The 25,014-nt window shown below is 44.5% G+C and overlaps 1 protein-coding gene across 1 annotated transcript in view; it reads right to left on the bottom strand.

Moving 5' to 3' along the window:
* The window catches only part of LOC140721777 (uncharacterized), a 455,764-nt gene that overhangs the window by 65,268 nt on the left and 365,482 nt on the right, over window positions 1-25,014 (bottom strand). The gene's annotated exons all lie outside the window — the stretch shown is intronic.

The raw sequence follows: 25,014 nt of genomic DNA, 5'->3' as shown, positions 1-25,014 counted from the left end.
TCATAACCTGCATCCCGATTTTGGCTATCATGGGTATCAGAATCATGCTGCACAGAACCGTCTGCGTCAGCAGACTGTTTAGCCATACTTCAAGTTACTGTGCAGGAAGGATAAATGTTAAAATCCATCTGTGGGTCGTCAGTGGTTGGGTTAGTTGTCAACTGCACTGCAGGAACAACTTTACCATCTGCCAGGTCATTCCCTAACAGCAAAGTAATATCTCCCACCGGTAAACTGGAGCATAATCTGATCTTAACAGGTCCCGAAACCAATCCTGACAGTAAAGTTACCTTGTGCAATGGCACGGAAACCATGCCGCCCCCAATGCCTTTAAGAAGATTTACCTCAGCAGTGTCAGTCTCATCACCAAACTTTAGAACGCTGTCTAACGTACAGACAGACAGACATACTTTATTGATCCCGAGGGAAATTGGGTTTGGTTACAGCCGCACCAACCAAGAATAGTGAAGAAATATAGCAATATAAAACCATAAATAATTAAATAATAATAAGTTAATCATGCAAGTGGAAATAAGTCCAGGACCAGCCTATTGGCTCTGGGTGACTGACACTCCGAGGGAGGAGTTGTAAAGTTTGATGGCCAGAGGTAGGAATGACTTCCTAGGACGCTCAGTGTTACATCTCGGTGGAATGAGTCTCTGGCTGAATGTACTCCTGTGTCTAACCAGGACATTATGGAGTGGATGGGAGTCATTGTCCAAGATGGCATGCAACTTGGACAGCATCCTCTTTTCAGACACCACCGTCAGAGAGTCCAGTTCCACCCCCACAACATCACTGGCCTTATGAGTTTGTTGATACTGCTACCCTAGCCTGCTGCCCCAGCACACAACAGCAAATATTATAGCACTGGCCACCACAGCCTCCTAGAACGAGTAACTGAGGAGCCCCAGTAACTCAAAGAATTTTCACTGGTACCGGGGTTGACCATTCATTTACTAATAAAATCCCATCTGACATAAAATGTTCGAATCCTTTCTTAACTCAGACCTTAACTGAGCCTCAACAGAATGTTCAGAACCCTGTGGGTTTATAGGTGCTTCAACATACTGAACACAGGCATTCGGGACTGACTCCTCTTCCTTTTTCTTCTTCAGGACAGAACAATTAGCCATCACATAACCAGCTTTCCTACAACAGTAACAAGTAAGACCAGAATATTTCTCCTTCAACTGCTTCCCTTCATCCTTACTCTTATCACTAGTCCAAACTTTAATTTCTGGTTTGCCCTGGTTATCCCTGCTACTCTTTTGGAAGCTCTCATTCGGGATAAACTTAACCTTAGGAGTTAAAGCAAACTCATCTGCTAATCTAACAGACTCCTGCAAAGTTGCAGCATCCTTTTCATTTAAATATGTCTTTATGTCATCAGGGACGCACCTTTCGAATTCTTCAATTAAAACCAACTCTTTCTATCTGTAAAATCATCATTTATATTTTTATACATGCACCAGTGGTCAAAACACACAGACTTCTGAGAAGCAAATGCCAGATAAGTCTGATTCACAAATTTCCAAATTTTTTCCTGTGTGATTCTGGGACCAACTCGTAAGCTTTGAGCACAGCCTGTTTCACTATGTCATAATCAGCTGCTTCATCAACTATCAAAGCAGAATAGGCCATGGCCTCCTCTACTGTCAAGATGAAGCCACACTCAGGTTGGAGGAACAACACCTTATCTATCGGTAGCCTCCAACCTGATGGCGTGAACATTGACTTTTCTAACTTCCGTTAACACCACTCCTCACCTTCTCACTCCATCCGTGATATATTTAGATATTTTGTTCCCTCTTTCTCTGCCCATCACTCTGCCTGTTCTCCATCTCCCTCTGGTGCCCCCCTCCCCCTTTCTTTCTCCCTAGGCCTCCCTTCTCCAGTTTTGTATCCCTTTTGCCAATCACCTTTCCGGCTCTCAGATTCACCCCACCCCCTCCGGTCTTCTATCTTTCACATTTCCCCCTCCCCCTCCTACTTTCAAATCTCTTACTATCTTTCCTTTCAGTTAGTCCTGACGAAGGGTCTCGGCCTGAAACGTCGACAGTGCTTCTCCTTATAGATGCTGCCTGGCCTGCTGTGTTCCACCAGCATTTTGTGTGTGTTGCCCAAACTATTGAGCTCGGGGGAATCAAGGCTTAGAGTCTTGAGATGGTAAAGTAGGCAAGTTCAGTTTATCCACAGAATAGGTGATGAGAGAGATATTTGTAATCCAGGGTAAATGTTGAGAGAAGGCAATTATGTCAAATTCCTCAGGTTCCATGGTGGCAAAATGAGAGAACAGTCGCTGTAGATTTTATCTGTCATCATTCCAAAATCTCACATACTAATTATCACACAAAGTGACTTGTCACAAGGAGTATCATCTTCAAGTGAATTACCACACCACACCCAGGCAAGGGTTAACACATCAGCAGTCTTCACAGGATACCCCAAATCAGATCCACTCCTATGGATCAAACGAGGTGACAACTACACATTCGATGTACGGTGAATCGATGATTAATCCACCCTTGTGGGCATAGGAAAGTTCCAAACAGTGATCCTTGGCCATTAGTTCCCTGGTTTTCATCCTTCCATTTTACCTCTTTCATCTCCGTCTGACTCTTGAGTGTCTGTGTCCTCGCTTAAAACTAAACAAGCTGCAAATCAGACTGAATCACCTTAATATCTCTCTCTCAGAATGACAGCCTACAGCAAACGAAACCTAGCGATTCATAACAATGGCCACTCCCCATTGTGAACTGACTGGTGTGCCAGCAGTTGGGATGACTGAGTGAATGCTATCCCACATTCTGAGCAGGTGAATGGCTTCTCCTCGGTGTGAATGCGCCGATGTCTCTGTAGGCTGGATAAATAAATGAATCCCTTCCCACAGTCTGAGCAGGTGAACGGTTTCTCCCCAGTGTGAACTCGCTGGTGATTCTGTAGGGTGGATGACTGAGTGAATCCCTTCCCACAGACTGTGCAGGTGAACGGCTTCTCCCCAGTGTGAATTTGCAGATGTCTCTGTAGGCTGGATAAATGAGTGAATCTCTTCCTACAGACTGAGCAGATGAACGGCCTCTCCCCAGTGTGAACTCGCTGGTGACTCTGTAGGGTGGATGACTGAGTGAATCCCTTCCCACAGACTGAGCAGGTGAACGGCTTCTCCCCAGTGTGAATTTGCTGGTGTCTCTGTAGGGTGGATGAATCAGTGAATCTCTTCCCACAGACTGAACAGGTGAACGGCTTCTCCCCAGTGTGAACTCGCTGGTGTCTCTGTAGGGTGGATGACTGAGTGAATCTCTTCCCACATTCTGAGCAGGTGAACGGTTTCTCCCCAGTGTGAACTCGCTGGTGACTCTGTAGGGTGGATAACTGAGTGAATCTCTTCCCACAGACTGAGCAAGTGAATGGCTTCTCCCCAGTGTGAACTTGCTGATGTCTCTGTAGGGTGGATAACTCAGTGAATCCTTTCCCACATTCTGAGCAGGAGTACGGCCTCTCCCCAGTGTGAACTCGCTGATGACTTTGTAGGTTGGATAACTCAGTGAATCTCTTCCCACATTCTGAGCAGGTGAACGGCTTCTCCCCAGTGTGAACTCGCTGATGACTCTGTAGGTTGGATAACTCAGTGAATCCCTTCCCACATTCTGAGCAGGTGAACGGCCTCTCCCCAGTGTGAACTCGCTGATGACTCTGGAGGTGGGATAACCGAGTGAATCTCTTCTTACAGACTGAGCAGGTGAATGGCCTCTCCCCAGTGTGAACTCGCTGATGTACCAGTAGGGTGGATGACTCAGTGAATCCCTTCCCACAGACTGAACAGGTGTACGGCTTCTCCCCAGTGTGAACTCGCTGATGTTTCCATAGCGTGGAAGAGTGAGTGAATCTCTTCTCACAGACTGAGCAGGTGTACAGCCGCTCCCTGGTGTGAACTCGCTGGTGAGCCATTAGGTCAGATGACTGAGTGAATCCTTTCCCAGAAGTTCAGCAGATGGCCAACCTCTGCCCGGTGTGGTGTGAACTGACTGGTGTGTCCACAGGAGGGAAGACCAACTGAATCCTTTCTCACACACAGAACAGATGAATGGCCTTGGCCAATGTGAACTTCTTGATGTACCTTCAATTGTGATAACTGAGTGAATCCACTCCCACTGTCTGAGCAGGTGAACAGCCTTTCTCCTGTGTAAAATGACGGTTGGTCAAATGAAGAACGGTTGATTGAATCCCTTGCCACATTTCTTAAACATCTAGACAGAGACAACAAAACTGGCATGCCATGTTTGAGATTCCTGGAGACAAATTCCTTCTCATTTTTAACCTGTAAAAAGATTTATAAAATCCATCAATGGGTGTAGGACAACATTACAGATGAGATTACTTGAGTTGCCAAGGTTTGATCTGTATCACACTGTTACAGTGAGGTTCTACCCAAGTTGGACAGAGAAATCATCTCCTGACTGGCCAGAGTGCTGGTATCTGGAAAGACCATCAATTCCCTGATGCTCTTCCTGTCTCTAAAAGAATGGGGCATTTCTGCTGTCTCCACTTTGTGCCTTGGCTCAGTTTGACTCTCTCCATTGGTATTATTCCCTGCTCCTGCTGAGCTGCATGGGTGCCTGGCCCCACAGTAACTGAAACAGTCTCACGCAAACAATCTTTCTTGACATGCAGCTGGGATCTTCTTTTATGTATTATTAACTTAAAGTGCCACAATTTTAAAGCCATATAAAAAATTCCTGCTAAAATGAATGGTTGGTCCACACAGCTGTTAAAAGATCTTAGAGTGAATTTTTGTAATATTTCAGGTTCTTGTAGAAAAGTACAACACAGAAACAGGCCCTTTGGGCCATCTAGCTTGTGCTGAACTATTTAAATTGCCCACTCCCATATCCCTACCATCCAGGTACCTATACGAACCTCTTAAATATTGAAATTGAGCTCACATGCACCACTCATGATGGCTGTTCATTCCACACCCGGATGACCGTCTGTGTGAAGAAGTTTCCCCTCATGTTCCCCTTAACATTTCACCTTTCACGCTTAACCCATGGCCACTGGTTGTAGTCCCACATCAATCAGTGGTAAAAGCCAGCTTGAATTTACACCTTCACTTTAGTTGAAAATACTCAACAGGCGCTTTCTAAATGGTCACCTATGTTGATGTCATTAACAGGTCGAATAAATGCTATAAAAATGGTTATTCTAATGAAATTTTTATATATATTTCAAGCAGTTGCCTCTTTTGTTCCAAAAACATTTTTTGATAAAATAGATTCTTTGATTTTATCTTAGGTTTGGAATAATAAAAGCTCTAGAGTAAATAAACTTTCATTACAAAAATCAAAAAAGATGGAGGACTGGCTTTACCAAACTTTAGATTTTATTATTGGGCAATTAATATTAGTTATATTACTTTTTGGATTTATGATACAGACGACCAAGATCACCCTTCATGGTTACAGTTGGAGGAAAATTCAGTAATGGGGTTTTCGTTAGCTTCTTTATTAGGAGCTCCTCTTCCGTTTTTGTTCTCCAGAATAGGTAGACAAGCTCTTAACCCTATTCTTAAACATACTTTAAAAATTTGGTTTCAATTTCGTAGATTTTTTTAATTAAATGATTCTTTACTTCCTAGTAATATTTATTCTAATTTCTTTTTTATACCATCAACTTTAGATAAGGCGTTTTTAACATGGAAAATTAAGGGAATTAAAACTTTTTTAGATTTGTTTTTACAAGACTGTTTAATGTCTTTCTCACAGTTAATGGATAAATATGATATCTCTAATACACATTTTTTCAGGTATTTACAGGTTAGGAATTTCTTACGCGATTTTTTACCGAATTACCCCTTGGCCTGCTCTTCAAATTTGGGTTATGTTATTTTTCAGTTTAAACCTTTTCAAAAACGATTAATAGCTATCATTTATACACAGTTAATGAATGCTCGCATGTCGCCTAATGATAGGGTTCAACGTACCTGGGAAGTAGAACTTCAATATTCACTTTCAAATAATCAATGGAGTAAAATTTATTATTTAGTCAATAGTTCATTTATCTGCGCACGACATATCTTAATTCAGTTTAAGATAGTACATAGATATGTCCAAAGATAAATTGGCGCATATATTTCTGAATATAAGCCCTATTTGTGACAGATGTAACACAGAAATGGCTACTTTAACTCATATGTTTTGGTCATGTGTAAGTTTAAATAATTTTTGGAGGGATGTGTTTGGAATATTATCTAAAGTTATAGATATGGATGTTCAACCTAATCCACTTACAGCAATTTTTGGGATTATTCCAGAGGAAGCAAGCAAAGTGTCTGCTTCCACCCAACATGTGATAGCTTTTTGAACTTTACTAGCTAGGAGAGCTATTTTGCTACATTGGAAAGAATCTAACCCACCAACTGTTTTCTATTGGCTCTCCTCCATTATGCCATGTCTAAGCTTGGAGAAAATTAGAAGCCGAACATTTGATACATCCTTTAATTTTGAACAAGTCTGGCGACCTTTTATTCAATATTTTCACATGATTTAATTTATTTTTATTTATTTATTTTTTAAATTCTCTTTGGGGAAAATCCTTATCCATGATGGTTTGGAGATGACTGGAAGGATGTGTTTTTTTTTCTCTCTCTCTGTTTTCTTTAATTTTATCCTCAATTGGACTGCCCAATCTTTCTTTTTCTTTCCTTTTTTTTCTCTTTCTTTTTTTTTGTTTTTTGTTTCAGTTTAGTTAGTGGGTTTTTTTTTCCTTATCGATAAAATCTCCAATCCTTTTTTTCTGATTATTATGAGGAGTTGTAGTTTTTTTTTAACCATTGTATATATAACAGCATAATATTTTACTTATTTGATTTTGATATTATATAATTTTTGTTTTTACTATTGCTGTTTATATGTCTTTTATATTATCTACTTGTTAAACTCCTCTTCTGATTTGTATATTCTTTATTTGGAAATCAATAAAAAAGATTGCAAAATGAATTTACACCATCTATGCCCCTCTTTCACAATCAAATCGCCCCTCAATCTTCGACATTCCAAGGAATAAAGTCCTGAGAAGATGAACTGATCTCTAAAAGTCATGAAGTTAAAGATGAAACATTATTTTCAACATTTTAAGCAAGATTAGAGTATTACTTTTGTTTTTACAATTTCAGAGTGGAAAAAAAAAAGGAAAGGAGCACCATGCAAAAGTTTGGGAACCCCAAGAGATTTGAGCTCTCAGATAACTTTTACCAAGGTCTCAGACCTTAATTAGCTTGTTAGAACAATGGCATGTTCACAGTCTTCATTAGGAAAAGCCAGATGTTGCAAATTTCAAAGCTCTATAAATACCCTGACTCCACAAACCTCGTCCCAACAATCAGAGCCATGGGCTCCTCTAAGTCCCTGCCTAGCACTCTGAAAATTAAAATACATGATGCCCACGAAGCAGGAGAAGGCTGTAAGAAGACAGCAAAGCATTTTCAGGTAGCCATTTCCTTAGTTCGTAATGTAATTAAGAAATGGCAGTTAACAGGAATGGTGGAGGTCAAGTTGAGGTCTGGAAGACCAAGAAATCCTTCAGAGAGAACTGCTTGTAGGATTACCAGAAAGGGAAATCAAAACCCCTGTTTGACTGCAAAAGACCTTCAGGAATATTTAGCCAACTCTGAAGTGGTGGTGCACTGTTCTACTGCGCAGGGACACCTACGCAGGGATACCTACGCTTGAGTGCTAGGCAGGGACACCTATGACTTTCATGGAAGAAACATCAGAAGAAAACCTTTCCTGTGCCCTCGCCACAAAATTCAGCTTCAGATATTTGCAAAGGAACATCTAAACAAGCCTTATGCATTTTGGAAACAAGTCCTCTGGACTGATGAAGTTAAAAAAGAACTGTTTGGCTGCAATGAGCAAAGGTATGTTTGGAGAAAAAAGGGTGCAGAATTTCATGAAAAGAACACCTCTCCAACTGTTAAACACGGGGGTGGATTGATCATGCTTTGGGCTTGTGTTGCAGCCAGTGGCACGGGGAACATTTCACTGGTAGAGGGAAGACTGAATTCCATTCAATACCAGCAAATTCTGGAAGCAAACATCAGATCGTCTATAAAAAAGCTGAAAATTAAAAGACGATGGCTTCTACAACAGGATAATGATCCTAAATGCACTTCAAAATCCACAACGGACTACCTCAGGAAGCGCAAGCTGAACATTTTGCCATGGACCTCACAGTCCCCCGGCCTAAACATCATCAAAAATCTGTGGATAGACCTCAGAAGAGCAGTGCATGCAAGACGGCCCAAGAATCTCACAGAACTAGAAGCCTTTTGCAAGGAAGAATGGGCAAAAATCCCCAAACAAGAATTGAATGACTCTTAGCTAGCTACAGAAAGCATTTAGAAGTTGTGATACTTGCCAAAGGGTTGCTACTAAGTACTGAGCATGCAGGGTGCCCAAACTTTCACTTCAGGCCCTTTTCCTTTTTTATTATTTTGAAACTGTAAATGATGGATACAAAAGAGTAATCTTACTTAAAATATTAAAGAGTGTGTCATCTTTAACTTTATGCCTTTTGGAAATCAGGTCATTGTTTTACTCACTTAGCTATTCACAGGAACAGAAAGGTGCCCAAATTTTTGCATGACACTGTATGCAATTTTCTTGCTAAATGATGCTTTAAAAAGTCGGGCTTTTAAATATCACTCCCCTTCTTCCCACTTGCAAATTCTCCAGCAATTTTTGCATCACCACGATACACACAGGTAACACCAGTTTCTGTATTGGACATAAATATTTCCCCTGTACCCTCCCTCAGGTGACTGACGGTGATGAACTTGGTGATGCCGATGAATATGAAGGGAAGGGCAGTAGTCTGTCTCATTGGAGTCTGGCACATTTGTGATCTGAAAGCTACTTGTTGCCCAGGGCAAAGTTGTTTGATATCATTATGTACCCAGACAGAATAGGTCAAAACATATCCTCACGTGTAGAAAACTCCAGAACAAGCAACACACACAAAATGCTGGAGGAACTCAGCAGGCCGGGCAGCATCTATGGGAAAGAGTACTAATGCTGAGTTCCTCCGGCATTTTGTGTGAAATTCCTCCGGATTTCCAGCAGCTGCGGTTTTCTCTTGCTGCGGTTGGAGGCAGAACAAAGGTGATTTTCTCAACAGCTGATAGAAAGATTGTGTTCTCTTTTTCCGAGTTCCTAATCCTTGCATTCAGATTGCTCGAGCTCAGCTCTGTCTGTGAGATCTATCTGCTCCCATTCCCTGATTAGCCGGAAGCTCCCCGGGGCCCGCGTACGGATCGTGGGGCTGAGAGAGAGGAAAAAGACCTGCCTGTGCCGAGTTTGCGGGCTACAGAATTCCGGTTCTCACAGCAATTGTCACTCAATTAGAGTCGAAAAATCCCTTACCTTTCCGCTCCTCCCGACATTTTGTATACTGCGCGCATGCGTAGTTATCGGAGACGGCAGCAACCCTGCGCCTGCGCATTTGATCGGTGCTTCAAACAACAGCGAAATTTTAATCGCACGGCTTTATGGGTACTCACGGTGCCATTAAAACGTTCTGCAAGCTTCGGTTTCATATCCATATCTCAGTTTTTTTTGTGTGTAGAAAACTCAGCAGCTTTCTTAACGCAAAAAGCGGCTCCCATAAACGATACACTCAATATCAACAGGCATTTCGTGTATCTAATGCCAAAGTTCACTCCCCTTACAAATGCAGATGTGAAACAAAAGAGATTCTGCAGTTGCTGGAAATACAAAGACGCACACACACACAATACTGAAGGAGCTCTGCAGTTCAGGCAGCAACTAAGCAGAGGAGTACACAGTCTAGACATGCTGAAGGGGCTCGGATTTAATGCTGCCCATTTATTCCTCTCCACATTTGCTGCCTGACCTGCTGATTACCTGCAATGTTTTGTAGAAATTAACCATTTTGTTTTTCAATTAACCAGTTTCCAAATGTTTCTCATCTTTCATTCATAGCCACATCCTGCTGATCTGGTTCCTCTTCCTCCTAATGCTCGTAACCTCCAGACCCCATCTCTTTCCAGAGCCCCAAAGCCCTGATTGGTGCTGGTAACTCTTTGGTTTCTGACTCTGCTCCACTGAAGATTCACTCGATAGTCTGCTGTCAGGCTTTAGAGGTGCATTGCAGCAACCCAGCTGTCTGAGGCACAGTCCTTTGAAATTGGTGAAAATGACACAAAATTTGAAAAGAGCAGGGAAATAGGAGTTTAACCACCTTAGTCCAGAGCCCTGGGGAAGGTCAAATACTCAGCGAGATCATCGTGTTAATTAGCCTGGGGAAAATCATGCAGGAAATTCATGCAGGTGTATAAGATGATGAGAGGCATTGATCGTGTGAAAAGTCAGAGGCTTTTTTCCCCCCAGGGCTGAGATGGCTAACACGTGGGGGGCAAAGTTACGTACACAAAGCTGGAAGAACTCAGCAAAAGGGGGGGGGGCATAGTTAAGGTGCTTGGAAGTAGTTCAATGGAGGTATCAGAGATATATTTTTTTATACAGATGGTGGTGGGTGTGTGGACTGCACTGCCAGCGACGGTGGTATAGACGGGTACAATTGAGTCTTTTAAGAGAATCTTAGAGAGGTACATGGAGCTTAGGAAAATAGAGGGTTCTGTCGTAGGGTAATTCTAGGCATTTTCTAGAGTTGGTTGCTGTGGGCCGAAGGGCCTGTAATTTGCTGCAGATTTCTCTGATTCTAAGAAATTCAAGGGAAATCTCTTCTCCCACGGAGTGGTGACAAGTTGCAACAGGGAGAATGAGAGATAATTTTTAAAATACGGATATGGAACAGAAACCTGGGCAGAGAGCAGATAGACCGTGTGGCCTTTCTGGTGTACATTGTGAGTTTGGCAGTGACAGTAAGTACCTGCGACATGGGATTTGATACAGAATTGATTTATCTTTCACGGATCCACAATATTAAACGCCAGTGGGGCGCTGTCTTCTCCCGCATCTCCAACTCCACATTCAAGGATCGGTGGCATTCAAACGCTGGGAAAGGCAACACGTACAACACACTGGAGGAACTCAGCAGGTCGGGCAGCATCCATGAGAACGTTGTGTAGAGGGGGTTTCTTATTAGTATAAGGGGGTTCCTTCTTTGTGAGGGTTTATTTTTATTTTTTGTTACTGCGTATGTTAATCAAATGGCTTCTTTGTTTTGTTATAAAAGAGTGCTGGAAGCTTGTTTGAGTTAAATTTACTGATAACGGAAATTGTATTCATTTGTTAACCAATTGGAATTAATGTTATTCTCTCTTCTGGTTCTGTAAGCTACTGTTGGCGGGCTTTTGGGAAGATCGCCGCGAGCGGGTGAGAGAGAGAGAGAGGACGCGATGCTGTAAACTGGGCGCGGAACGGACCCCGAGTGGGGCTCCGAGGCCAGGATGTTCGGCGAGGAGAGAAGACGAAGATAGATGTGCTTGGTTGATCACTTCGAGTGGTCCTGAGCTACGAGTCGAGGAGTTCGGAGGGGATCGAATGGTGGCCAGAAGACTTTGTTAATTGAGCTCCAACGGTTGTACACGAAGTGGTTTGGACTTTGATAAGTCTTGGCGCCTTTTCTTTATTTTCTTTTCCTTTATATATATTGTATCATTATTAATCACATAGTTCTAGTAATATCCATAAAGTGTTATCATTTAATCGCATATGGTGTACTGTCTATTATTATTTATTAAACCCAGAGTTTCGAGCTGCTTGTGAGGACTTGTGTAATAGCCACGGGCCGGTACCGAATTCAAACGAGAGCCGGTGGTGGTACGGCCTGGGGCAAGTATCTGAGGGTGAGACCCTCTTAGTGGACGCTCCGAAATACCACGAGGGAGGGAAGTTGACCGCTGAAGAAACTTCGGTGAGAGAGAGAGGTCGCGGCGACTGGGCCCCTACAGGCGTGGGAGACGTAGGCAGCGTGTGTGTGGATTATATTGCGCTGAAGAGGCGCACTGTCAGTGACCAGAATACGGCCCTGAGGGCCGAAGAGACGATGGCCTGTCTGAGTGGTGCGAAGTGGTTTAAGGTGCTGGATCTGTGGAGTGGATTTTGCCAGATGCCGATGAGTGAGGCCGACAAGGAGAAGACGGCCGTTATAGGTTCCCTAGGATTCTTCCGGTACGAAAAGATGCCACAGGGCATATCCGGAGCCCTTGCAACCTTCCCGCGGGGCATGTGGAAGACCATGGGGGATGTGGAGGTGTCTGGAGTTTTGGCGTATGTGGATGTTCTCCTGGCATTTGGATTTGACTCGGGAGAATCTGAAGCGAGACTGTTGCAGGAGCGACTGAGAACTAAAGAGCTAAAGCTTTCTCTGGTCACGTGTCAGGTCTGGCGAAGGTCGCAGCTCGTGAGTGACTGTCTCTACGGAATCAAGTTTGATGTGGAGATGGAGAGGCCGAATTCTCAGCAGAAACCGGAGAAAGTGATCCGGAATCAGTTGGAAGACCAAGAAAGTTATCTGATTAAGAGTAACAGCAAACCGAGCGACCGGAGAGGGGAGTTTGAGGAGGTGAAGCAATTGCGGACAGATCTTGGAAGAGGGAAGCGGAAGTTTGAAGGGAACCTGATGATGACCATCGACAGTCCAAATGAAGTGGAAACCCTGAAGGTTGACCGAGAAGAAAGTCATCAGGAAGGAAAAGCTGGAGATAAGTGCAGTGAATACTGAATTGTTGAGACTGTGGCGGGAGTTGGAGGAGCCAGAGAGGAAGCTGATGTTTCGATTGCGGGAGGCTGAAGAGGCTGGGGGAGCAGTGCAGGCCACGTGCTTCCGTTTGGAGAAGATCAAACAGCAGCTACCGATCGCAGAAGTGAGGAAGAATACGGATTCGAAGGATGATGCGCTGGATGTGTGGTACATGCTGCCTTTTGCCAACTTCCCCTCGATTGAGGAAGAGACCTTTGGCCCTTCTACCACTGAGTCAGGTGTAGTGGGGAGGGTTAGCCGTGGACAGCAGGCGGATCAGAGTTGCAAGGGGTTATGAGTGAGAGATTGAGAGAGGAGTTGGCAAGCGGACCCGAGGTATCCCCGGTTGTGTCCGAGCCTGGAGGGTTTTGCTGAAGGGGTACGGAGGTCTCGGAGGGTTAAGGAACTCTCAGATAAGTTGACCTGTGTAGCGCCTGAGGAACAGGGCGTGAGGTCTACTGTTTGGGGAGCAATGTCACTGTTTGTGCCTGGGTTAGGGTGTGTATTGGCAGGAAGGGTTGGGGAGTTATTTAAAAGTCATGAGGACATGACTTTTATTTGGTGGGGGAAGAGTGTAAAGGGCGTTTCTTCTTTGTTACTCCTTCTGTTAATCAAAATGGCTTCTTTGTCTTGTTAAAAGTAAGAATGCTTCTTTGTTATAAAAGAGTGCTGGAAGCTTGTTTGGGTTAAAATTTACTGATAACGAGAATTGCATTCATTTGTTAACCAATTGGGATTAATGTTATTCTCTCTTCTGGGTCTGTAAGCTAGTTTTGCCGGGCTTTTGGGGAGTCGGCCCGAGGGGATGAGGGAGAGAGGACGCGATGCTGTAAGCTGGGTGACGGAACCGAGGCCAGGTTGTAGATGTACATCTGTACAAAAATGACAGGAAGAATATAAATGGACCGTGAGCAATGGCTACAACCGCGACAGCGCAGGGATCTACCTGCAAATTAACTGTGATTGTGCAGGTAGCTCTTTGCATTAGTTTCCATTCAATAGTACCGATTACAGAAACAACATACCAACTCGATTTCAGACAAAACCTAGGTTCAGCAGCAGATTCTATTGGTGCCAGATATTGTTACAATCAGAAACTATTTCTGCCCAATCAATTCTAAGTGCTGACTATAGACAGCGCAATGCGACAGATTATGTGAACACAGGACAGGGCCTTTCTGTGAAGTTTCTGTCCATATTCTACTTCAATCGACCGTTTAAACGTCGAAGTTTTGCAATTCCCGCGATGTGCTCTTCGGTCAGATTAAAGAATGTTTCAGTGTCGTCAGGGACAGTGAATATGGAGCACAGAAACAGATATAACGGCGGTCTGAAGTTATTTATTTATAAGTCAATTTGCCAGATATTTAAAATATCCATTTTAGTAATGCAGTGAATAATGTTCCATGTTTGCCGGAGCATAGAGAGCAGGTGTTACTGAGGTTAAAGTAGTGGAGAGCCCTGTCTGTTTACCTATGTCAGTAACCGAGGGATATACTGTGCCCATGACTGAAAGCAGGTTCCTTAAAGTCGTTCTGCACAGCAGCCGCTTCATGTGACGTCACCGCCGACTGTGCGGTGAAGCTCCTGAAGTTTTGAGAGGTAGTTATGCCTCTCAGAATGCAGAATTCTGAGCAGCGCCAGTGTGACCACGGAGTTAATGTTACAATCCGCAGCCGCTTGCCATACTACAATTACCTATCATGGAGCATGAGAGTCTGTGGAACGCTCTGCTACAGTCTGCGGTGGAGGACAAGTCTTGCTTACATCTCAAGCGCAAGTCTATCGTTTCCTGAACGGTCAGGGCATCAAAGGATATAGTGTGAAGACAGGTGTATGGGGTTGCGTGGAATCCGGGATCAGCCATGAACTGACGGAGCAGACTCGATGGGCTGAATGGCCCAATTCTGACATTTCGTCTTCTGATCTTATGGTTCTTTGGAGCTAGAACTGGAATATGGAGAGTCCTTCATATCCCTCCCGTCCATGTGTATTTGGTATTAGATTAATAAATCGGGAAGATTGGGAGTTAGAATCTCTGCTGAAATTAGAGAAAACACATTCGACAATTTATTCCCACTCAACAGGAACAAATGTTGGCAATTATTTTCTCAGTGACTCTAGAACTAAAGGAGTCTATTCACGATCATTATTTAACACAAACATTAAGCGATTATAGCCATACCATCCGGGCAACTGCTGTCGCAAGAAACCCCCTCCTCCAGGGTAAACAGCCGGTTTCATTTCACAAGCAGGGGTTGTTGACCCCACCCAACCGGAATCATTTGTGGAATTTGTCTCCCTGAAAGTCCACGAGACAAAATGACCATAAGACATCGGTGCAGAATCAGCCCATCAGATCCATCGAGTCTGCGCCGCCATTTCATCATGACTGATTCCGTTTCCGTCTGAGCCCCAGTCTCCTGCCTTCTCCGTGTATCCATTCATGCCCTGACCAATCAAGAGTCGATCAAACTCTTCCTTAAATATACATAAAGATTTGGCCTCCACAGCAGCCTGTAACAAAGAATTCCACACATTCACCACTTCCTGGCAAAAAAAATGCCTTCCAGAAGGACGCCTCTCCATTGTGAGGTTGTGTCCTCTGGTCTCAGATTCTCCCACCAGAGGGAACATCCTCTCCACATCCACTCCGTCAAACTCTTCGGTCAGGCTTCAATTACATCACCTCTTATCCTTCTGAAATCCAGTGAATACAGGCCCAGAGTCAAACACTTTTCATATGACAAGCCATTCAATCGCAGAATCGTTTTCGTCAACTTCGTCTGAACTCCTTCCAGGTTCACAGCACTTTTTCTAAGGTAATGGCCTGAACTGCTGACAGTGTGGCCTCACCAGTGCTTTACAAAGTCTCAACAGGACATCTTTGCTTTTATATTCTATTCCTCTTGAAATGAATGCTAATATTGCACCTGCCTTCCTCACCACGGACTCACCCGGAAAACTCACCTTTAGGGAATCCTACACAAGGACTCCCAAGTGCATTTGCGCTTTCGTGTTTGCCTTCGGCTTCAAGTACATTTGCGGACACTTTATTCCCACTGCCACTTTTGTCCCACTCTCCTAATCTGCCTGTCCCTCTGTACCGCCTCAACTTCCTCAAAACTACCCGTCCCTCCACCCTTCGTCATGCCACCCGTGATGAAATGATGCACTGTCCTCTTCAGGCTGTAGAGCGGGGAAGGTGTCTTTAATGGATTTCTGTGCAAACTGGAGGCGAGGTTTGAAGGTGCGAGTTGGTTCGCGTCAATCAAGACCAACTTCTACAGGGGACAGGGAGAGCGGGAGAGGGGATGGGAAGAGATTACGGAAGGGAGTGGGGAAAGGGAAGTGAAGAAGAGGAGGAAAGTTCAGTGAAACCATCATCACCCCTGGGTCCTCTATCTCCCCTCACCGTGCATATTACTTTCCCTCTCCCCACTCCTGTCTTTCCACTCACTCTGCATTCTCTCAACCCCCTCGCTCTCCACCCACATTCTCGCCTCTAGCTGTGCACCTCTCGTTCAGTACCCCTCTCACCACCACTATACTCCCCTCTGCACATCCTTTTTGTTCTTCATTCCCCTCTCCCCCGGTCTGGAGAGGGGTTCCCCTCTCCCACCACTGGTGCCATGGTGACGACACTGATGCTGTATGGGTTCTAATGCCCTTCCCTTGGACAACATCAGTGGTGTGGATAGAGTAGACTTGCAGCTTGGGGAACTTCCGGTCTTCCATAAAGAAAAAATCCTGCCCAGGCTTGCGCCCTGGAAACTTTCCAAAGCGCAAATCCATGGTCTATCGAGACTAACGGAGGCCTGCGATACCTAGAAAGTTAAAACACTTCCTGTAACAGATTATGTTTCTTGTAACAGGGTGCGGACTCTCTAAAAATTGTTCCTCTTAACCCCGCAGATAAAGCCTCACTGGACGAGTTCCCCGGTCTGTACTGACAAAGAAATGGCGTGACATATTCCCAAAACTAGTAGCGCCACAGTTGCCCCTTTAATCACCCTCGTTCTGTCGCGTCCAATGGGAGGGAACCCCGGAATATCGAGCTGCCAATCCTGCCCTTCTTGCAGCCAAGTCTTACTAATTGCTACCATATCGTAATTCCTTGTGTTGATCCAAGACCTGAGCTCATCCCCCTTTCCTTCATTACCTCTTTGCATTGAAATATACGCAGTTCACGTTAGTCGCAACATACCCAATATTTTTAATTCCTGACTTTGTCCGAAGTCTTAACAATTTCTGTGTGAGAAACTTGGTTAAGTACATGGATGGGAGGGCATGATCTGACGGATTTACAGTTCGACACAGACCGGGAGCAGTGCGTGGAAATCGCAATACCCCCAACCCCCGCCTCACCCCACAACAACCCCAACCACCCCCCCCCCCCCCCCCCCCCCAGCGTCGGATTGCAGAACCGGAACCATGTGCGGTAAAACTGTCGCTGTGGGATTCCGAGACGAGGGCCGCAATCTCAACCATGACTAACATATTCGCCACTGTGGATAAATAACTGGTTAGTTTAATCATTCTGTCCATACGCAGCGCCGCTCACTTATCCACGTCTCCTCACTGCCGCTGCACTTCACAATGGACTCTTCTTCCGGCCTCTTCCTCTCCCCTTCCAAATCGCTCCATTCTCCTCGCCACCCAAAACACTGAACCCTCCTTTCTACGATCCCGGTCAGTTTACCACACCCTCCGCACTGCACACATTCACTCATTTTGCTGCAAACTCGTCTCCCCCTCCCCGTCCTCGAAGCCATTTCCCTCGCCTCTCCTTCCTCGCTGCCCCTATCGCTCACCCACACCACCTCGGTACACTGCACACCCATCCTCCCTCACCCCTTTCTGTCGCCCAACACACCTCCCCCCAATTCCGCCTTTCCCTCCCAACCTCGGCAAAAAAGACCTCCCACTCCCTTTCTCTTACCCCTCTACCCCTTTCTCTCTACCTGCTCTCCTCACTCCAGCTCTCTCCCCTTGCTCCAACCATCTCTAAAGCCCTCTCTCTATATCCCCCGTGACTATCCACTCAACATCATACATTGACAGGCATGATGCGGCCATCACTGAATCGTGGCTGAAGGATGATTGCAGTTGGGAGCTGAATGTCCGAGGTTACATGTTATATCAGAGGGATAGGAAGGTAGGCAGAGTGGGTAGTGCGGCTCTACTGGTAAAGAATAGCATCAGATCAGTAGGAAGATGTTACATAGGATTGGAAGATGTTGAATCTTTGTGGGTTGAATTAAGAAGCAGCAAGTGTAAAAAGACGCTGATGACAGTTATATAGAGGCCTCTAACAGAGGCTGGGAGGTGGACCACAGGTTACAACAGGAAATAGAGAACGCTGGTCAAAAGGGCAATGTTATGGTAGTCATGAGACATGTTAACATGAAGGTCAATTGGGAAAATCAGGTTGGTAATGAATCTCAAGGGAGCGAGTGTTTTGAATGCCAGAGGGATAGCCTTTTAGAGCAGTTTGTCGTTGAGCCTACTATGGGATCAGCTATACTGGATTTGGCTGCTATATAATGAACGGGAGGCGATTAGGGAGCTTAAGGTAGAAGAACCCTTAGGAAAATGTGGTCGCAACATTAGTGCGAGCAACTAAACATTAGAAGGAAAAGATGAAATATGAATGCAAGCTAGCAAATAATATCAAAGTGGAATACAAAAGTTTTTTCCCCAAGTCAAGTATGTTAAAAATAAAAAAAGATAAATTGGAGTGGATCAAGGACCGCTAGAAAGTCAGGCAGGAGAAATAATAACCGGGTACAATGAGATGGCTGATGAAACTAAATCAGTATTTTGCATCAGTCTTCACTGTGGAAGACACTGACAACACCGCTGATATTGTGGTGTGTGATGGAAGAGAAGTAAGTGCAGTTACTATTATAAGAGAGAAGGTGCTCAAAATGCTGAAAGACTGAAAGTTACACAAGTCACTAGGACCAGATGAACTGCACCCTGGGGTTCTGAAAGAGGTAGCGTTAGAGATTCTGCTGGCATTAGAAATTATCTTGCGATAATCATTAGACTCCAGCATGGTGTCGGAGGACTGGAAAACTGCAGATGCCACTCCACTCTTTAAGAAAGGAGGAAGGCAGCAGAAAGGCAACTATAGACCAGTTAGCCTGACCTCAGTTGTTGGGAAGATGTTAGAATCAATTGTTAAGAGTGAGGTGATGCAGTATCTGGTGACACAGGACAAGATAATACAAAGTCAGCATGGTTTACTTCAGGGAAAATCCTGCCTGACGACTCTTTCGGAATTCTCGAAGGAGATTACAAGTAGATTAGATAAAGGTGATGAATTGGATGCTGTACATTTGGAACTCCAGAAGCCCTTTGACCAGGTGCACACACATGAACTGCTTACCAAGTGAAGAGTCCATGGTATTACAGGAAATTCACTAAAGTGGTTAGAGCATTGGCTGATTGGCAGGACGCAGGGGGTTAAAATAAAAAGGACCCTTTTCTGGTTGTTTGCCAGTCACTAGTTCCACAGGGGTCAGTGACGGGACCGCTTCTTTTTATGCTTTATATAAATGATTTAGATGATGAAATAGATTGTTTTCCTGCCAAGTTTTCAGATGATGCGAAGGTTAGTGGAGGGGCAATAGTGTTGAGGAAACAGGAAGGATGAAGAATGATTTAGATTAGGAGAATGGGGAAGAAAGTGGCAAATGAAGTACAATGTGGGAAAATGCAGGGTCATGCAACTTGGTAGCAGAAACAAATGTGCGGACTATTTTCTGAACGGGGAGAAATTCCAGGAATCTAAGATGCAGGGGGAGATGGGAGTCCTTGTGCAGAACACCATGAAGGTTAACTTACAGGCTCATTCGGTGGTGAGGAAGGCAAATGCCATGTTAGTATTCATTTCAAGAGGTCTAGCATACAAGAGCAAGGATCAGATGCTGAGGCCTTATAAGGCACTGGTGAGGCCTCACCTTGAGTATTTTGAACAGTTTCGAGCCCGTCATCTTAGAAAAGATGTGCTGCCATTGGAGAGGGTCCAGAGGAGGTTCACAAGGATGATTCCAGGAATTAAAGGGTTAGCACAAGAGGAGCGTTAGATGGCTCTGGGTCTGTACTCGCTGGAATTAAGGATGAGGGGGAATCTCATTGAAACCTTTCAAATGTTGAAAGGCCTGGACAGAGTGGGTGTGAAAAGGATGTTTTCCATCGTGGGAGAGTCTAGGACAAGAGAGCACAGCCTCGGGATAGAGGGGCGCCCTTTCAAAACAGATCCGGAAAAATTTCCCGAGCCAAAGTATGTTGAGTGTGTGGAATTCGTTGCCACATGCAACGGTGGTGGCCAGATCATTGGGTATGTTTAAGGCAGAGATTGACAAGCACTTGATTAGACATGACAATGAACATTACAGGGAGAAGAGCGGGAACTGGGATTGAGGAGGAGGGAAAAAGGTTTAGTCATGATTAAATGGCGGAGCAGACTCGATAGGCCAGATGGCCTCATTCTACTCCCATGTCTTATGGTCTCTCTTTCTCCTCCTCTCTTTTCCCCACCATCTCTCCACACACTCACTTTCATCTGCAGCTACCCGCTCTCCACTTTCCACACACAACTTTCTCAACACCTCACTCTCCTCCCATTCCTCAGCAATGGAGGGCGGTAGCGTTCTACCTCTACCTCCACCCTCATATAAAGATCACTTAACAAGTCAGTAGCTCTGTAACCGCGAACGCTGCAGATTCCAGATTCTCGGTAATGTTCGTTATATTGAGGAAATCACAGTTAGGAACGCCACGGGCTGGTTTATGTATGTTGCCAGCGGGGGGGGGGGGGGCGCTGGTAGCGGACCCTAATGCAAGACACAGACACTGAAGTACTGGGAGCAGGGCTAAGATTATCCAGAATGCAACGGAAGTCAGGAGGAAAGGACGCTGGTCATGGACACCGGCCCTGGACGAGACAAGCACACCGAGCCTGGTCTAGGACTCAGACTGTGAAAACGGGACCTGGATGAGGAACTTGGAACTAGATGTCCGGACTAGGACTCCGAGCCAGAGACTGGACAGGGACCCGGAACATGGGTCTTGACTCGGGCTCGGAACCCGGATCCAGTCGAGGACTCGGGACTAGGAACAGACTAGACACAAGGTAGCACTGGGATCACAGGGACGTGGCTTGGACTAGACCAGGATCTTGGACGTGGCTAGGGCTGGACGAGGAATCTCCAGCACCAGGCTGGGCGAGGTACTCCTGGGCTCAGGGAGGCACCAGAACTGGATGAGGACACGAAGCTCAGACTTGGACGGGACTGGAACACGGCGCCCTGACTTGATCTTGGAACACAGAGCCTTGGTGTTGGAGTACAGGGTCACAGAGCCGGGACCCCTCCTTGGAAACAGGTCTGAGAGCCGGGGTTCTACACAGAACAAAGAGCCGGGTACCCTCCTTGGGAACAGGACTTAGGGCCGGGGATCTATACAGAGTCAGGACCCCTCCTTGGGAACAGGACTTAGGGCCGGGGATCTATACAGAGTCAGGACCCCTCCTTGGGAACAGGACTTAGGGCCGGGGATCTATACAGAGTCAGGACCCCTCCTAAGGCCGGGACTCTTTCCTTGACGGACACTAAACACAGGGACACAAAGAGACAGATCCAAGCTCAGTAATAGATACCTCCATATCTTGGCATGGCGAGGCTCCAGTCTCACTCCGGCGGTTGAACTTGACGGCGATACAGGCAAGGACGCAGTCGAGGTTACAGGCAAGGTAGCAGGCGAAGGAAACTGACTAAGGTTAGTGCCAAAATAACTGTTTTTTAAAAAAACTTTTTTTATTGAGTTTTCAGATAATTACAGAAAGAAGAAAAAAAATACCCTTCCCCCTCCCCTTAGCCCCTCCCCCCTAACTTCCCTATAGAAAAAGAAAGAAAGAAAGAAAGAAAGAAAGAAAGAAAGAAAGAAAGAAAGAAAGAAAGAAAGAAAGAAAGAAAGAAAGAAAGAAAGAGTGCCTGGATATCGGAAGATCCCCACATGCTCCACGGAGTTCGTAGGTCTGACACGGTGGTCAGCAGCACAGGAGCGCCGCAGGGAACTGTACTCTCTCCGGTCCTGTTCACCCTGTACACATCAGACTTCCAATATAACTCGGAGTCCTGCCATGTGCAGAAGTTCGCTGATGACACGGCCATAGTGGGGTGTGTCAGGAATGGACAGGAGGAGGAGTATAGGAAACTGATACAGGACTTTGTGATATGGTGCAACTCAAACTACCTGCGTTTCAATATCACCAAGACCAAGGAGATGGTGGTGGACTTTAGGAGATCTAGGCCTCATATGGAGCCAGTGATCATTAATGGAGAATGTGTGGAGCAGGTTAAGACCTACAAGTATCTGGGAGTACAGTTAGACGAGAAGCTAGACTGGACTGCCAACACAGATGCCTTGTGCAGGAAGGCACAGAGTCGACTGTACTTCCTTAGAAGGTTGGCATCATTCAATGTTTGCAGTGAGATGCTGAAGATGTTCTATAGGTCAGTTGTGGAGAGCGCCCTCTTCTTTGTGGTGGCATGTTGGGGAGGAAGCATTAAGAAGAGGGACGCCTCACGTCTTAATAAGCTGGTAAGGAAGGCGGGCTCTGTCGTGGGCAAAGTACTGGAGAGTTTAACATCGGTGGCTGAGGGAAGGGCGCTGAGTAGGCTACGGTCAATTATGGAAAACCCTGAACATCCTCTACATAGCACCATCCAGAGACAGAGAAGCAGTTTCAGCGACAGGTTACTATCGATGCAATGCTCCTCAGACAGGATGAAGAGGTCAATACTCCCCAATGCCATTAGGCTTTACAATTCAACTGCCATGACTTAAGAACTTTTTTTTTAAAGCTATTATTAATGCTTTTTGAGTTAGTGATTTAGATGCATATCATATTCTTACTGAGTTAAGTATTGTATGTAATTAGTTTTTGCTACAACAAGTGTATGGGACATTGGAAAAAAGGTTGAATTTCCCCATGGGGATGAATAAAGTATCTATCTATCTATCTATCTATCTATCTATCTATCTATCTATCTATCTATCTATCTATCTATCTATCTATCTATCTATCTATCTATCTATCTATCTATCTTCAGAGCACCTATATATTTAATCTTGTCTTTTGTAACTAAGGGCGCCAAATTTTCAAAAATGTTTCATATTTATCTCTTAGATTATAAGATATTTTTTCAACTGGAATACAGCTGGAAATTTCATTCTTCCAACGATCTATACTTAAGTATGCATCCGATTTCCAAGTAAATGGAATAGCCTTTTTGGCTACTGCCAGTGCTATTTTTATAAATTCTTTCTGATATTTATTCGATTTTATCCCTTCAATATCGCCTAATAAAAATAATATTGGATTATGTGGAAGTTGTGTTCCAATAATTTCTTCCAATAAAACTCTTAAACTTGTCCAAAAAGGTTGAATTTTAGAACAAGACCAAGTAGAATGTAAAAAAAGTACCAATTTCTTGGTTACATCGGAAACACTGATCAGATAAATTTGGATTTAATTTATTTATTTTTGTGGTGTAATATATAACTGATGTAAAAAATTATATTGCACTAATCTTAACCGGACATTTATTGTATTTGTCATACTATCAAGACATAGTCTTGACCAATTTGTTTCTTCAATTTTAATATTCAAGTCAATTTCCCATTTTTGTCTTGACTTATGGATTCCTTGTTTAATTGCCTGTTTTTGAATCAATCTATACATACAAGAAATAATTTTTTTTAGTTTTTTCCTGTTTGAATTAAAGTTTCTATTTTATTAGATTTCGGCAATAACATTGTTTGACCTAATTTTTCTCTTAAATAAGCCCTTATTTGGAAGTAACAAAAAAGAGTGTTGTTAGATACGGTTTCCTTCTGTGTGAGTTCTGTGATTTCCTGTAAACATGGAAGGTGTTGAGTGATGGACTGAGTGAAAGAGAATGGAGAAGACATTATCTGCTCAGTGATAAAACGTCCCAGTGACTTTGATCACAGGAACAGTCACTGGGCAGCCTCTGCACCCATTCTGTAAATTACTGGGTTCGGTAATTAGCAGCAAAGCACATGACTGTGGAAATTACAAATCAGAATATTATTAGAGTCACAGAGCCCAGCAGCACTGGAACAGACTTTTCGGCCCTTCTAGTCAATACAGACCCGTTTTTGTTTTTACTGCCAACTACCTGCATACACTTCCCATCCATGTCCTTACCCAAATTTCTCTTTAGTGTCTAACTCGAACCCACATCCACCACTTCCACTGGCAGCTCATTCCACACTCTCACCAACCTCTGAGTGAAGAATTCCCCTTCAGATTCCCCCAGAATAATTCACCTTTCACCCTGAAATATCAAGTGTGACAGTGGGAAAGTGTGTATTGAACCGGCGGAAATAGCAGAGGTACTTAATGAATACTTTACTTCAGTATTCACTATGGAAAAGGATCTTAGTGGTTGCAGCAGACTGAAAAGCTTGAGCATGTAGATATTAAGAAAGAGGATATGCTGCAGCTTTTGGAAAGCATCAAGTTGGATAAGTCGCTATGGATATGAACATTTGGAGAGGTATAATATGATTAGTAATAGTCAGCATGACTTTGTGAAGGACAGTTCGTGCCTTAACAGCCCGATTGAATTTTTTTTGATGATGTGACTAAACACATTGATGAAGGAAGAGCAGTAGATGTAGTGTATATGGATTTCAGCAAGGCATTTGATAAGGTAAACCATGTAAGGCTTATTGAGAAAGTAAGGAGGCATGGGATCCAAGGGGACATTGCTTTGTGGATCCAGAACTGGCTTGCCCACTGAAGGCAAAGAGTGGTTGTAGCTTGGTCATATTCTGTAGGGAGGCCGGTGACCAGTGGAGTGCCTCAGGGATCTGTTCTGGGACCCCAAGTCTTTGTGATTTTTATAAATGACCTGGATGAGGAAGTGGAGGGATGGGTTGGTAAGTTTGCTGATGACACAAAGGTTGGATGTTTTGTGGATAGTGTGGATGGCTGTCAGAGTTTACAGCAGGACATTGATAGGATGCTGAACAGGGCTGAGAAGTGGCAGATGGAGTTCAGCCCAGGTAAGTGTGAAGTGGTTCATTTTAGTAGGTCAAATATGATGGCAGTGAAAATGTCGGGACTGAGATGAGGGGAAATGTCTCCACGCCGAGGGTGGTGAATGTCTGTAAATCCACACCACAGAGGGTATTGAAGACTCGGTGATCGTCCTCACATAAAACAGAGGCTGGCAGATTTGTGGA

Source organism: Hemitrygon akajei, unplaced genomic scaffold (genome assembly GCF_048418815.1).
Source record: "Hemitrygon akajei unplaced genomic scaffold, sHemAka1.3 Scf000061, whole genome shotgun sequence".
Taxonomy (NCBI): Eukaryota; Metazoa; Chordata; class Chondrichthyes; order Myliobatiformes; family Dasyatidae; genus Hemitrygon; species Hemitrygon akajei.
Note: the sequence above shows the minus strand (reverse complement) of the source record. Positions and strands in the feature narration are given on the sequence as shown.